The following is a 13,773-nucleotide window of genomic DNA, read 5'->3' as shown; positions in this document are numbered from 1 at the left end:
TGTTTCCCCAATGTTGTCCAGACACTTGGACCGTCGCCCGTTGGCGCCGTGGGCGGGACCACATCAGCCCAGTTTTGGCCAGGTTGAAGCACGCTTCATTAACAAAGATATACTTGTCATGGTTCACAGCAGCATCAAGCACCATCTAAAAATATATTTTGGTTAGTTATTTTACAGTATAGTTCCAATATGATATTGTGAAGTAGCATATGCATCAAATAGTAACAGTAACACAGTATATAGCGCTGTACCTGAACATACTCGGCCCGCAGTTGTTTCACCCGGTCGTTGTTTCTCTCAAAAGGCACCAGGTAAAATGTGTTTCATAGATACCTGCTGCTTCTTCAAAAGGTGGGTGATTGTTGGTAGGCTGATGAATGCCACATTGGCAATGGTGTCATCGTTCTCCTCAATGGCTGCTGAAGTCGGCAATTAATCAAATGGCTACCCGGCCCAAATTGTTTTAACACTGCTGCTACTCTCTGTTTATTATCTATGCATTGTCACTTTACCCCTACCTACATATTACCTCAATTACTTTGACTAACCTGTACCCCCGCACATTGACTCGGTACTGGAACCCCCTGTATATTGCCTCCTTATTGTTATTTTGTTGTGTTACTTTTTAAACTTTATTTCGTAAATATTTTCTTAACTCTATTTTCTTCAAAATGCAATGTTAAGGGCTTTTTACCACATGGTCAACGACGATGGCCCAGACTTCATTAGACACAACCAGTTCCCTGCAGTCTGCCTCCCTCGCTCTGATGTCCATCTCTTTGACGAGACCCGTTCCCACCTCTTTGATGGGGCCCATGCCCACCTCTTTGACCTCTTTGATGGGGCCCATGCCCACCTCTTTGACCTCTTTGATGGGGCCCATGCCCACCTTTTTGACATCTTTGATGGGGCCCATGCCCACCTCTCTGACCTCTTTGATGGGGCCCATGCCCACCTCTCTGACCTCTTTGATGGGGCCCATGCCCACCTCTTTGACCTCTTTGATGGGGCCCATGCCCACCTCTCTGACCTCTTTGATGGGGCCCATGCCCACCTCTTTGACCTCTTTGATGGGGCCCATGCCCACCTCTTTGACCTCTTTGATGGGGCCCATGCCCACCTCTCTGACGGGCCCCTTGTCCATGAGCTCTTTGATTTCTTCCTCTCCCTTGCTGTCAATCTTGCTCCATGATGAAAGAAATTGCAAATGTTCACACCCCATTTTCCCATTTTATATGGTGACCAATTGTGTTTACCACTATGTGAAATAAATTAGCAAGAAGGAGTAGTAATTTAAATGTTTATACTTTACAAACACATTTTAATTCTGTAGTTCTCAAAATCCATATATAGTAGACAAACCAGTTTAAAATCTATATATAGTAGACAAACCAGTTTAAAATCTATATATAGTAGACAAACCAGTTTAAAATCCATATATAGTAGACAAACCAGTTTAAAATCCATATATAGTAGACAAATCAGTTTAAAATCTATATATAGTATACAAACCAGTTTAAAATCCATATATAGTAGACAAACCAGTTTAAAATCTATATATAGTAGACAAACCAGTTTAAAATCTATATATAGTAGACAAACCAGTTTAAAATCTATATATAGTAGACAAACCATTTTAAAATCTATATATAGTAGACAAACCAGTTTAAAATCTATATATAGTAGACAAACCAGTTTAAAATCTATATATAGTAGACAAACCAGTTTAAAATCTATATAGTAGACAAACCAGTTTAAAATCTATATATAGTAGACAAACCAGTTTAAAATCTATATATAGTAGACAAACCATTTTAAAATCTATATATAGTAGACAAACCATTTTAAAATCTATATATAGTAGACAAACCAGTTTAAAATCTATATATAGTAGACAAACCAGTTTAAATCTATATATAGTAGACAAACCAGTTTAAAATCTATATATAGTAGACAAACCAGTTTAAAATCTATATATAGTAGACAAACCATTTTAAAATCTATATATAGTAGACAAACCATTTTAAAATCTATATATAGTAGACAAACCATTTTAAAATCTATATATAGTAGACAAACCATTTTAAAATCTATATATAGTAGACAAACCAGTTTAAAATCTATATATAGTAGACAAACCATTTTAAAATCTATATATAGTAGACAAACCAGTTTAAAATCTATATATAGTATACAAACCAGTTTAAAATCCATATATAGTAGACAAACCAGTTTAAAATCTATATATAGTAGACAAACCAGTTTAAAATCTATATATAGTAGACAAACCAGTTTAAAATCTATATATAGTAGACAAACCATTTTAAAATCTATATATAGTAGACAAACCATTTTAAAATCTATATATAGTAGACAAACCAGTTTAAAATCTATATATAGTAGACAAACCAGTTTAAAATCTATATATAGTAGACAAACCAGTTTAAAATCCATATATAGTAGACAAATCAGTTTAAAATCTATATATAGTATACAAACCAGTTTAAAATCCATATATAGTAGACAAACCAGTTTAAAATCTATATATAGTAGACAAACCAGTTTAAAATCTATATATAGTAGACAAACCAGTTTAAAATCTATATATAGTAGACAAACCATTTTAAAATCTATATATAGTAGACAAACCAGTTTAAAATCTATATATAGTAGACAAACCAGTTTAAAATCCATATATAGTAGACAAACCAGTTTAAAATCCATATATAGTAGACAAATCAGTTTAAAATCTATATATAGTATACAAACCAGTTTAAAATCCATATATAGTAGACAAACCAGTTTAAAATCTATATATAGTAGACAAACCAGTTTAAAATCTATATATAGTAGACAAACCAGTTTAAAATCTATATATAGTAGACAAACCATTTTAAAATCTATATATAGTAGACAAACCAGTTTAAAATCTATATATAGTAGACAAACCAGTTTAAAATCTATATATAGTAGACAAACCAGTTTAAAATCTATATATAGTAGACAAACCAGTTTAAAATCTATATATAGTAGACAAACCAGTTTAAAATCTATATATAGTAGACAAACCATTTTAAAATCTATATATAGTAGACAAACCAGTTTAAAATCTATATATAGTAGACAAACCAGTTTAAAATCTATATATAGTAGACAAACCAGTTTAAAATCTATATATAGTAGACAAACCAGTTTAAAATCTATATATAGTAGACAAACCATTTTAAAATCTATATATAGTAGACAAACCATTTTAAAATCTATATATAGTAGACAAACCATTTTAAAATCTATATATAGTAGACAAACCATTTTAAAATCTATATATAGTAGACAAACCAGTTTAAAATCTATATATAGTAGACAAACCATTTTAAAATCTATATATAGTAGACAAACCAGTTTAAAATCTATATATAGTAGACAAACCAGTTTAAAATCTATATATAGTAGACAAACCAGTTTAAAATCTATATATAGTAGACAAACCAGTTTAAAATCTATATATAGTAGACAAACCAGTTTTAAAATCTATATATAGTAGACAAACCATTTTAAAATCTATATATAGTAGACAAACCATTTTAAAATCTATATATAGTAGACAAACCAGTTTAAAATCTATATATAGTAGACAAACCAGTTTAAAATCTATATATAGTAGACAAACCAGTTTAAAATCTATATATAGTAGACAAACCATTTTAAAATCTATATATAGTAGACAAACCATTTTAAAATCTATATATAGTAGACAAACCATTTTAAAATCTATATATAGTAGACAAACCATTTTAAAATCTATATATAGTAGACAAACCAGTTTAAAATCTATATATAGTAGACAAACCAGTTTAAAATCTATAGGTTTACCAAACGTTTAAGTGATTAACCATTAAGCACAGTTGGATTAAGTGAAATGTGTTTAAACAAATGAGAAGAGAATCATATGGAAAGTATTGTGAACAGTGCATTGTGAAAGACAATTACTTTATATGAAAGGTATTTCTAGATGAAACACTGATTTGTTTTGGTGAAAAAGTTATTGTGTGATTTTGTGTTGTACTTAGTCAAGTGAAAATGTGCTTAAAGTTTTGAAAAGAAATCCAACCTTTTTGATGATCTGTTTTGAGTTTTGTACTATGAGTTGTGAAATTTTACCACATACTTGTGAAAATAGTACCAAAATTATTTTAAAAAACTAAGATAGATGTTAAACAGGATAAATAGGAAAGTCATATTTCCTCGGCTCAAATCCTGTGGTCATTTAGAAAGTAAACAATGCAGTTATCCTACCTATATGATGAACTTTACTAATACGAGCCTTTGTGTAAGATGGTGCCGGATTGGAAGTCTGCCGTTTCATGGGCTCTTTTAACCAACCATATAGTTTTGTTAGTAACTTATTTTGAAAGAAATGTTGCTGCTACCGTCTCTTATGACCGAAAAAAGCTTCTGGACAAGAGGGATTTACTTGAACAGGCCCTCATCCCCGTCATTCGCAGGGGAAAGAGACGGAAAAGATATTGCAGAAAGAGATTGGGGTACCGAATAGTGGCTAATCTTCTCTTGCCATCAGTACTACTGGCCAACGTATAATCGCTGGAAAATAAGTTGGACGATCTAAAAGAACGTATATCCTACCAACCGGACATTTCACAGAGTCGTGGCAGAACGACGACATGAATAACATATATCTGGCATGTTATACACTGCATCGGCAGGATAGAACAGCAGCATCTGGTAAGGCAAGGGGTGTTAATCTATGTATATTTGTAAACAACAGCTGGTGCACAATATCTAAGGAAGTCTCAAGCTTTTGCTCACCTGAGGTAGAGTATCTCTTGATTATATGTTTTATTTTGCTAGGCAAGTCAGTTAAGAATAAACTCTTATTTTCAATGACAGCCTAAGAACAGTGGGTTAACTGCCTTGTTCAGGGGCAGAACAACAGATTTGTGCCTCGTCAGCTCAGGGATTCGAACTTGCAACCTTTCAGTTACAAGTCCAAGGGGCTTGTAAGGGCTTATAAGTAAGCATTTCACTGTTGTATTCGGTGCATGTGACAAATAACATTTGATTTGATATTTCTCATTCTCGCCCACCTCAAGCTGCACAGTGTTGCAGTGCAGTAACGTTGTTCTGCCACATGGTGTCGCTCTTTTACTACAAAATAATGAGATCAGTGGGGTTGTTTTTGATCAGAGGCCAGTTGCATGTTGGGTTTCGGAAGACACAGTTTGGGGGCTTATGGTTTTATTTAGGTCTACAGTGTAGGCCCACTAATTCAATTCCAAAAATAGTTGTAGTTTGTAATGAAAAATGGTTGTAGTTTTAAAAAATCATCCAAAGTAGGCCTAGGCAAAAACTTAAACACTCACACATACATGAGCTAAAGCAAGAGCTCTATACCAGACCAACCAACCCGACCAACAAGAGCAAATGGCTTAAATAGCACCTTAAAACGAGATAGGCTACAATAAACATTTATTTTACATAAAAAAAGTAATTGGTAATAGTACAATTAATTTTAAATAGTACAAAACGTAATATTATGTCACTGACATTTCAGAATGGGCGGTGATCTAGGCCTACGCGGGTAAAGTGTGCGCTCTCTAGAACATGAGATTCTCAAACTGGTGAGTAGCCAAGGCCAGGGGTTCCCAAACGCCACGTCTATTTCAATGGGCACAAGCACTGTTCATGACACAAACTGTTCACATCTCTCTTGTTGGTGGAGAGAACATTTTGCAGGTTTAAAGTTTATTCCCTGCAATTCTACACATTTTATCATGGGGTACAGAGAACATTTTGCAGTTGTAAAGCTAATTTTCTTGCAATTCTATACATTTTGCCACGTCTTATGTGTATTCGTGTGATATTTGAGTGACTCGAACGTTACTACAAAATCTATGGGCTAAAACACGAATATAAAAAAACGTTAGCTGACGTGGGCTAGTTGATCTGGACGTTTCGACCAGTTATAAAGACCTCTCTAAGGTCTACAATGACTGACATGATAAGAGAAATACTGATTTCGAAATTTCCCCTTGTGCATTCTAATATTACAACTTTCAAAACGAAGTTGAAAGCTGGACTGTGTTCCTTAAAGAAAAGGCCTAGATATGGTGGTAGTAATGGCACAAATTAAACAGTGTTTTTTTAAGGCACAATAAGAGATGCCTCGGTCTAAGCATGAACAGAAATAATCAATATCGCTAACTAATACAGATGCGAGCTCTCATCTGAGCATGAAAAAAGAGGCAACTCAAATGACACGTGACAGCGCGAGATAACGAACAATGGGGAATGCATCAGCGCTACTCTAAAAGGGATGTTAGGAGTGAGCACAAGCAGAAATATCAGTTACCATACATACCACATGTTCAGGTGGGCCTCTTAGACAATTTCCTGTTTCACGTCATCTTCATGGGAATTGACTTTCTTCTGTTTTTAAATGGTCAATGACATTACGGCCTTGAAGGGATTTCTTCTTCATCTCCTGACACTGCATCCCTCACCTTTTTTGTGTCTGTCAGAAACCCATACTTGTGTGTGTTTGTGTGTTTTCAAGCCTGGATCTAGGTTATACTTATCTTGACAGATTCTTTAAGTGCCAGTTGCTGGCCCCTGGGCTCCGGGCTTGGCCCTCAGTTGCTGGCCCCTGGGCTCCGGGCTTGGCCCTCAGTTGCTGGCCCCTGGGCTCCGGGCTTGGCCCTCAGTTGCTGGCCCCTGGGCTCCGGGCTTGGCCCTCAGTTGCTGGCCCCTGGGCTCCGGGCTTGGCCCTCAGTTGCTGGCCCCTGGGCTCCGGGCTTGGCCCTCAGTTCAGTCACGGCCCTGCCAGTAGAGATATGAGCTCACTTGAATCACAGGTGAGGTGAGGTGAGAGAGGGTGTGCCCTCTCTGCCTCTGAAGACACACACACACACACACACACGCACGCACGCACGCACGCACGCGCACACACACACACACACACACACACACACACACACACACACACACACACACACACACACACACACACACATACACACACACACACACACACACCAGTCAGGCCCCACCCTCTTTCACCTGTACCTTACTTTACCAGCTCTCCTCCAACCACAGCCCAGCTCAAATATGGAAAGGGGGTGTTATCCACCTGTATTAATAAAATCCACTTTCCCAGGAGCAACTGTATTTGTCTTTAAACCTTGTGTGTGTTTGAGTCAAGAATCAAGGAGGAAGCAGCCGCAGCGACACTAGACCTCCCTTCCCACATCACATGTGGTTTATAAAGGCATGAAGATAATGAGGGCAGGGCTGGAGGGTGGTATGAGGGCAGGGCTGGAGGGTGGTATGAGGGCAGGGCTGGAGGGTGGTATGAGGGCAGGGCTGGAGGGTGGTATGATGGCAGGGCTGGAGGGTGGTATGATGGCAGGGCTGGAGGGTGGTATGAGGGCAGGGCTGGAGGGTGGTATGAGGGCAGGGCTGGAGGGTGGTATGAGGGCAGGGCTGGAGGGTGGTATGAGGGCAGGGCTGGAGGGTGGTATGAGGGCAGGGCTGGAGGGTGGTATGATGGCAGGGCTGGAGGGTGGTATAAGGGCAGGGCTGGAGGGTGGTATGAGGGCAGGGCTGGAGGGTGGTATAAGGGCAGGGCTGGAGGGTGGTATAAGGGCAGGGCTGGAGGGTGGTATGAGGGCAGGGCTGGAGGGTGGTATGAGGGCAGGGCTGGAGGGTGGTATGAGGGCAGGGCTGGAGGGTGGTATGAGGGCAGGGCTGGAGGGTGGTATGAGGGCAGGGCTGGAGGGTGGTATGAGGGCAGGGCTGGAGGGTGGTATGAGGGCAGGGCTGGAGGGTGGTATGAGGGCAGGGGTGGGGGGTGGTATGAGGGCAGGGCTGGAGGGTGGTATGAGGGCAGGGCTGGAGGGTGGTATGAGGGCAGGGCTGGAGGGTGGTATAAGGGCAGGGCTGGAGGGTGGTATAAGGGCAGGGCTGGAGGGTGGTATAATGGCAGGGCTGGAGGGTGGTATGAGGGCAGGGCTGGAGGGTGGTATAATGGCAGGGCTGGAGGGTGGTATAAGGGCAGGGGTGCAGGGTGGTATAAGGGCAGGGGTGGAGGGTGGTATAAGGGCAGGGCTGGAGGGTGGTATGAGGGCAGGGCTGGAGGGTGGTATAATGGCAGGGCTGGAGGGTGGTATGTGGGCAGGGCTGGAGGGTGGTATGAGGGCAGGGCTGGAGGGTGGTATGAGGGCAGGGCTGGAGGGTGGTATGAGGGCAGGGCTGGAGGGTGGTATGAGGGCAGGGCTGGAGGGTGGTATAATGGCAGGGCTGGAGGGTGGTATGAGGGCAGGGCTGGAGGGTGGTATGAGGGCAGGGCTGGAGGGTGGTATGAGGGCAGGGCTGGAGGGTGGTATGAGGGCAGGGCTGGAGGGTGGTATAAGGGCAGGGCTGGAGGGTGGTATAAGGGCAGGGCTGGAGGGTGGTATAATGGCAGGGCTGGAGGGTGGAATAATGGCAGGGCTGGAGGGTGGTATGTGGGCAGGGCTGGAGGGTGGTATGATGGCAGGGCTGGAGGGTGGTATAAGGGCAGGGGTGCAGGGTGGTATAAGGGCAGGGGTGGTATAAGGGAATGTGTGGAGGGTGGTATAATGGCAGGGGTGCAGGGTGGTATGAGGGCAGGGGTGGGGGGTGGTATGAGGGCAGGGGTGGGGGTGGTATGAGGGCAGGGGTGGGGGGTGGTATGAGGGCAGGGGTGGGGGTGGTATATGGGCAGGGGTGCAGGGTGGTATGAGGGCAGGGCTGGAGGGTGGTATGAGGGCAGGGCTGGAGGGTGGTATAAGGGCAGGGCTGGAGGGTGGTATGAGGGCAGGGCTGGAGGGTGGTATGAGGGCAGGGCTGGAGGGTGGTATGAGGGCAGGGCTGGAGGGTGGTATGAGGGCAGGGCTGGAGGGTGGTATGAGGGCAGGGCTGGAGGGTGGTATGAGGGCAGGGCTGGAGGGTGGTATGAGGGCAGGGCTGGAGGGTGGTATGAGGGCAGGGGTGCAGGGTGGTATAAGGGCAGGGGTGGTATAAGGGAATGTGTGGAGGGTGGTATGAGGGCAGGGCTGGAGGGTGGTATGAGGGCAGGGCTGGAGGGTGGTATGAGGGCAGGGCTGGAGGGTGGTATGAGGGCAGGGCTGGAGGGTGGTATGAGGGCAGGGCTGGAGGGTGGTATGAGGGCAGGGCTGGAGGGTGGTATGAGGGCAGGGCTGGAGGGTGGTATGAGGGCAGGGCTGGAGGGTGGTATGAGGGCAGGGCTGGAGGGTGGTATGAGGGCAGGGGTGGAGGGTGGTATAAGGGAATGTGTGGAGGGTGGTATGAGGGCAGGGCTGGAGGGTGGTATAAGGGCAGGGCTGGAGGGTGGTATGAGGGCAGGGCTGGAGGGTGGTATGAGGGCAGGGCTGGAGGGTGGTATGAGGGCAGGGCTGGAGGGTGGTATGAGGGCATGGCTGGAGGGTGGTATGAGGGCAGGGCTGGAGGGTGGTATGAGGGCAGGGCTGGAGGGTGGTATGAGGGCAGGGCTGGAGGGTGGTATGAGGGCAGGGCTGGAGGGTGGTATGAGGGCAGGGCTGGAGGGTGGTATGAGGGCAGGGCTGGAGGGTGGTATAATGGCAGGGCTGGAGGGTGGTATGAGGGCAGGGCTGGAGGGTGGTATAAGGGCAGGGCTGGAGGGTGGTATAATGGCAGGGCTGGAGGGTGGTATGAGGGCAGGGCTGGAGGGTGGTATGATGGCAGGGCTGGAGGGTGGTATAAGGGCAGGGGTGCAGGGTGGTATAAGGGCAGGGGTGGTATAAGGGAATGTGTGGAGGGTGGTATAATGGCAGGGGTGCAGGGTGGTATGAGGGCAGGGGTGGGGGGGTGGTATGAGGGCAGGGGTGGTATGAGGGAATGTGTGGAGGGTGGTATAATGGCAGGGGTGCAGGGTGGTATGAGGGCAGGGGTGGGGGGTGGTATAAGGGCAGGGGTGGTATGAGGGAATGTGTGGAGGGTGGTATAATGGCAGGGGTGGGGGGTGGTATGAGGGCAGGGGTGGGGGTGGTATATGGGCAGGGGTGCAGGGTGGTATGAGGGCAGGGGTGGGGGGTGGTATGAGGGCAGGGGTGGGGGTGGTATGTGGGCAGGGGTGCAGGGTGGTATGTGGGCAGGGGTGGAGGGTGGTATATGGGCAGGTGTGGGGGTGGTATGAGGGCAGGGGTGGGGGTGGTATATGGGCAGGGGTGGGGGGTGGTATGAGGGCAGGGGTGGGGGGTGGTATATGGGCAGGGGTGGGGGGTGGTATGTGGGCAGGGGTGGGGGGTGGTATATGGGCAGGGGTGGGGGGGTGGTATGAGGGCAGGGGTGGGGGGTGGTATGACGGCAGGTGTGGGGGTGATATGAGGGCAGGGGTGTGGGGTTGTATAAGCCGTAGACAGTGGCAGTGTGTGTGTTTGTGTGCATGCCTGCTTGCGTGTGTGTGTGTGTGTCTAGTGAAGACCTATGGAAAACTAGGACTCATTGAGTCACTCTTTCCCCATCTGGTCCGTTTGGCAAACTGAGCCGTGTTTCTCCTCCGGTCTGGTTTGGACGGTACAGAAGACCAGGGTGTGTGTTATAGATTATACTTACTCAGGGTGCAAACTCAACATTTAATACATTTCTACTCTATATCTGACATGATACAGGTGTCTTCTTTTTTATAGCCCATAACCATGTGTGTGAGGTGTATACTTTTGTTTCAAAGTAGATTTGTTTAAAACTACCAAGAAACACTGTGTGACCCTGATTTAGCCCACTTAATCCGACTGTTGGGAGCATATTTAGAGTGTAAACTTACCTACTACGGTCAATTGTTGGGAGCATATTTAGAGTGTAAACTTACCTACTACAGTCAATTGTTGGGAGTATATTTAGAGTGTAAACTTACCTACTACAGTCAATTGTTGGGAGTATATTTAGAGTGTGCAACTTACCTACTACAGTCAAATCAAATCAAAGTTCATTTGTCACGTGCACCGAATACAGCAGGTGTAGACCTTACAGTGAAATGCTTACTTACAGGCTCTAAACAATAGTGCAAAAAAGGTATTAGGTGAACAATAGGTAAGTAAAGAAATAAAACAACAGTAAAAAGACAGACTATATACAGTAGAGAGGCTATAAAAGTAGCGAGGCTACATACAGACACCGGTTAGTCAGGCTGATTGACATGTACTGACATATAGATATGGTTAAAGTGACTATGCATATATGATGAACAGAGAGTAGCAGTAGTGTAAAAGAGGGGTTGGCGGGTGGTGGGTGGGACACAATGCTGATAGCCCGGTTAACCAATGTGCGGGAGCACTGGTTGGTCGGGCCAATTGAGGTAGTATGTACATTAATGTATAGTTAAAGTGACTATGCATATCTGATAAACAGAGAGTATCAGCAGCGTAAAAAGAGGGGTGGGGGGGGGGATTACCTGTTCAGGAGTCTTATGGCTTGGGGGTAGAAACTGTTTAGAAGCCTTTTTGTCCTAGACTTGGCACTCCGGTACCGCTTGCCATGCGGTAGTAGAGAGAACAGTCTATGACTGAGGTGGCTGGGGTCTTTGACAATTTTTAGGGCCTTCCTCTGGCCTGGTGTAGAGGTCCTGGATGGCAGGCAGCTTAGCCCCAGTGATGTACTGGGCCGTACGCACTACCCTCTGTAGTGCCTTGAGGTCGGAGGCCGAGCAATTGCTGTACCTGGCAGTGATGCAACCAGTCAGGATGCTCTCGATGTTGCAGCTGTAGAACCTTTTGAGGATCTCAGGACCCATGCCAAATCTTTTTAGTTTCCTAAGGGGGAATAGGCTCTGTCGTGCCCTCTTCACAACTGTCTTGGTGTGTTTGGACCAATCTAGTTTGTTGTTGATATGGACACCAAGGAACTTGAAGCTCTCAACCTGCTCCACTACAGCCCCGTCAATTGCTGGGAGCATATTTAGTGTGCAACTTTCTTTTGTTATTTTTATGCTGTTTACTTTTAGGTGTGCGCACAAAGGTTTCTGTTATGAAGTGTTTTGCTACAGCGTGCACTAATGAATACACCCCTGATAATATAATCCATATTCTGTCTTGCATCCGTCTTTGTGATCGACCTCAACCTCAACCAAGCTGTATGTTTACTTGGCAACCCTCATCTGTCGATGCCAAAACAAACATCAGGTTCTGAGTGCTATGTTTGATGTTGGCTGTTGACAGTTTGGAACGGTGGACATTTGGTCTTCCAGACCACTCCTCTCGCCACACACACACACACACACACACACACACACACACACACACACACACACACACACTCAGGTTGTGGCCGTTATGTAAACGGTTGCATGGCGTGTTCTTATCTCCCGCCAAGCTTTGCATAACGAGATGCAGCGCCACAGCGGAGAGTGGATGTTTCCCACGGTGCTTTGCATTATTGTAAACAGATGTGTTTGATGGTAAACAGAGAGTTGCCCTGTGATGCTGAAGATAAGAATTGAAACAATTTCTCTCTCCCTCAAATGTGTTGTCATTATCTTATTCAATTGTGCCAAACGAGTAGGTGGTTACAGGTCTCACAATACACTAGTATCTTCTTCAGAGTATGCTGCATATTAGCTTCATGTGTCTATATAGGCTAAATGTGCTGTGAAGGCAACATCATTATCCACCCCGGGCCACAACAGACAAGAGGGCTAAGGTAGGATGTCCAGTAGTGTGCCTCAAGTTTACAGGATGGAGCGTTGTTCTCAATCACAACCAGCTGTGATATTGTGCTGGTAGTGTTTCAGTGAGCAAGCTGATAGTAATGGTACTAAAGCTTTTCATGCTTTCATGCTTATTGTGGTCGGTTTTTAAATGGAAAATGTATGAAGACATTTCATGTGAAACTGATCTCAATGGATAACTTGCCAAACAGTCATGTGTTCCACTAACAACCTTTTCACATTTTATCACACATTTGACTATATTCAAATTCAACGAGCTTTATTTGTAAAGTAAACATCAGTGTTCTTATCCATAAGTGTGTTTGACACCTCTCTCTCTCTCTCAATTCAATTCAATTCAAGGGGCTTTATTGTCATGGGAAACATATGTTAACATTGCCAAAGCAAGTGAAGTAGATAATATACAAAAGTTAAATAAATAATAAAAATGAACAGTAAACATTACACTCACAGAAGTTCCAAAATAATAAAGACATTACAAATGTCATATGTATATACACAGTGTTGTAACGATGTGCAAATGGTTAAAGTACAAAAGGGAAAATATGGGTTGTATTTATAATGGTGTTTGTTCTTCACTGGTTGCCCTTTTCTTGTGGCAACAGGTCACAAATCTTGCTGCTGTGATGTCACACTGTGGTATTTCACCCAGTAGGTATAGGAGTTTATTAAAATTGGATTTGTTTTTGAATTCTTTGTGGATCTGTGTAATCTGAGGGACATATGTGTCTCTAATATGGTCATACATTTGGCAGGAGGTTAGGAAGTACAGCTCAGTTTCCACCTCATTTTGTTGGCAGTGTGCACATAGCCTGTCTTCTCTTGAGAGCCAGGTCTGCCTATGGCGGCCTTTCTCAATAGCAAGGCTATACTCACTGAGTCTGTAGATAGTCAAAGCTTTCCTTAAGTTTGGGTCAGTCACAGTGGTCAGGTATTCTGCCACTGACTGTGTACTCTCTGTTTAGGGCCAAATAGCATTCTGGTTTGCTCAGTTTTTTGTTAATTCTTTCCAATGTGTCAAGTAATTATCTTTT

The sequence above is a fragment of the Salmo trutta genome, chromosome 25 (assembly GCF_901001165.1).
Source record: "Salmo trutta chromosome 25, fSalTru1.1, whole genome shotgun sequence".
NCBI lineage: Eukaryota > Metazoa > Chordata > Actinopteri > Salmoniformes > Salmonidae > Salmo > Salmo trutta.
This window is presented reverse-complemented; position numbering follows the sequence as displayed.